This window comes from Clytia hemisphaerica, unplaced genomic scaffold (genome assembly GCF_902728285.1).
Source record: "Clytia hemisphaerica strain Z4C2 unplaced genomic scaffold, Clytia hemisphaerica genome assembly, whole genome shotgun sequence".
Classification (NCBI taxonomy): Eukaryota; Metazoa; Cnidaria; class Hydrozoa; order Leptothecata; family Clytiidae; genus Clytia; species Clytia hemisphaerica.
Genome location: NW_027104568.1, coordinates 9,697 through 12,867, shown reverse-complemented (window position 1 = coordinate 12,867; position 3,171 = coordinate 9,697).

Below are 3,171 nucleotides of genomic sequence, written 5' to 3'. Positions count from 1 at the left end.
TTATAGAACCTCCACCGGGGCACCCGGAGGTAGGTCCAATAAAAAGTACCATCTTAAAATACAGAAGTCAAATTGACATTCCTTGTGGCAGTGCGAGTATAGACATCACCCAGCTACTAAAACAAAGACAAGCTCAAAGCAGTCACACAGAAAAGTTAACAGGAAAATATTATATGGCGTAAAACATGGTATGCAGAGGGGTTCTAGGTCCCCCCAGAAAATTTAGCCCCCCCCTAAAAATTAGGTACCCCCTGACATAAAACCTCTCAGCCCCCAGTAGAATGACCTAAGGTAAGAAGGATCAACAGATAAAATAAAGATGAAACAAAGATGCTATTTTACACAAAACGAAGACTTTAAAAACTTTCTTGATATAAAAGTTGGACTAAAACAATGAATCTGTGGATTGAAAGCAGAAAAAGATTACTCCCAATTTTAAACAAAGCCAGCCCCCAGATCTTTCACATGCAGTTGTAGGTCCCCCCAGCAATATAGGTACCCCCTAAAAAATTAAATTTTGCCAGCCCCCAGCCAGAATATGGTAAAAAAAAAATTAGGTCCCCCCTAATCTCTGGGGGGGGGGTTCATACCATGGTAAAAGCATCAAATGCTGATTCATAAATGTATGTTGATTATTGTGTGTCAGGTCTTTTAACAAATCTAGAAATTTCAGTATCAACACCCGACAGCACTGGGTATATATAGTGGTTATTCAGACCTCACAGGTGATCAGAACTCTTCCAAAATGACCCTTACCATGCCATAAATGCAGCAAGAGAGGGTGCAGGGACTAAGCGTTAGGGCGGTTCAAACTAGGGGGCTTTTCCTGTACGACCCCTTTACTTTTGAACTAATTGGTCTTTTGAATAACCATTAGTTTCCCCCGCCAAAAAGAAAAAAGCCCAACCCCTAGTGCAGATTCTCAGGCATACGCCATAATCACAAATAACTTGTTTTTGCGTTGTTTTTAGGCAGCAAAAATAAGTTTGTCAGTTGGCAGGCTAGCTTGAAAGCTCTAAAACAGCATCTAATATCATGAAAACCAGAATATGATTCTTCAATGGGAATGGGTTTTTTATTTGACGTCAATTAGATAAGATGCTTTTGCAACGCTCTTCGGAAAATGGCTGAAAACAAACAAAAACATCAAAATTCATGAAAATAACATCAAAATGGATAAAGATCAGCCTTTCGAAGCAGCCTCACCACCTCAAGCTTGCACGCCGTCAAGATGTACCAATGATGAGGACCTGGATCGCTTGGAATGCAAAAAATGTAAAAGATCAGTTCATTATGAGTGCACACAGCTACCTTTGTATCAACTACAAATATTCGTGACATCCTATAACGATCATTACTTATGTTCAAACTGCGTCCGAATAACGAAGAACCTAAGAAATAAAGTGGGAAAAAACACTCAACATATGATGCAAAATGAACTTAAAAAGAAAGACGACGTCATACAAAAACTGAACAACGAGGTCAACACCAACACCAAAACCCGTGATTCCATCAAAAATGATCTCAAAATTTTTCTGGCAGGAAAGCTACAAGAAATGGAAGAAAAGACAAGAACCATGATAAAGGAAGAAATCAAGCACACAACAGAAATAATGACGGAGACATCAAAGAAAACATACGCCGAAATTACTAAGAAGCACAAAGAAGACTTAAGATCTGCCGAACAACAAAAACGGAAGGAAGAAAGTGAAAAGAAAGACATAGACTCTAGAAAACTGAATATCATCGTTCACGGGTTTCTCGAATATTCAGGCCCAGATAAGGAAAAAGAAGAAAATGGGGAAAAATATGACATATTTCGGTTCCGAGAACTCCTGGAGGACATCAATGTTCCAGAAATAAATGTTACTCACAACAGATTAGGAAACAGAAAAACAAAAAATGGCCGTCCTCTTAAAGTCACCCTACAAAGTCAGCATGACAAAGATCTTATCATGAAGAATTTACACATGCTGAAAGAAACTTGAGAACGCTTGAAAAACACCTGCGAGCTCCTGCGCGGGTGAAAAACTTTAATCTGTCAATCATCTTCTCAAGCAAAGAGTATGCCAAGCGATTATTCTAGTTTTACGATAATCCCAGGGACCATAAATCGCAAGTAAACAGACCGCTGTTTTTTCAAATGCAGTATCTCTGTTTTTATAACTAGGGAGTTCCCGCAAACCTATAGGAAAGGTTGGATAATATCTCTGTTATATTTTGAAATTGAATTCTTCCTTTAAAACAAGAAACATGGGATTGAAGTAAAGCGGGTGAGGCGAATGATGGAATTGGATAAAATTCTAACAATTTTGTGACCTCTACTCAAACTAATCGGAAAATTAAGAAAAATTATCAATCGGTCAGACGACGTTGCGAACACAAGTTGTTTGCGTTTTTGACACTACAGAAAAAACACCAGCTTTTTGCTGTTTTTTGTCTTGATTGCCAAAAACCATATTTTTAGATCTTCCTTCAATTCAAGATAAAAAGGTTGCATGATTTGGGCAAGAGAAAGTCACTAAAAATCATATTTAAAAAAATTGAAGCGAAGGCCAGTCTAGAATTGGTGTTTTACTAGCACCAAAAGATTTAACAACAGCCATTCTCTCTCCCCTTAACCCCCAACTGTCCTCTTCATACCTTTGGGGTGACTGGCGGCTGCACCAGCAAAAAGTTTCTTAAACCCTTAGCTTAGGCATGACTTTTCCAGACAATCTTTGACTTTGTCCACTTTTCCGAAATCTTTCCAATCCATTATAAATGTCAGTATTTTTTTTCCCAGGATAACCGGCATGAGAGTGAGATTGGAAAGACTTTTGGAAAATCTTGTGTTTACTTACAAAACTTTATGAAGCTTATTATTAAACTACCCAAAGTTCTGGTCTTTTTTTCTCTGCTAGCCTCTTTAGATCAAGGATGGCAAAGCAAGGGAATCTTTTATGCAAAACGTTAATTTCATGAAAACAAAAGGAAATACATATCAAGAAAAGTGATAACTACTTTTATGATTTCAAACAATTTACTGGATAAGCCTAAAACAGACCTAGAAAGTAAACATTCCGAACACAAACAAAAGGTGTTCAGTCATTCCATAATTTCTCTCCACCCCATCCATTTCCATGTTTATGTTCCAAATGCAGATTTAGAGTGATGTGTATACAAAATTGC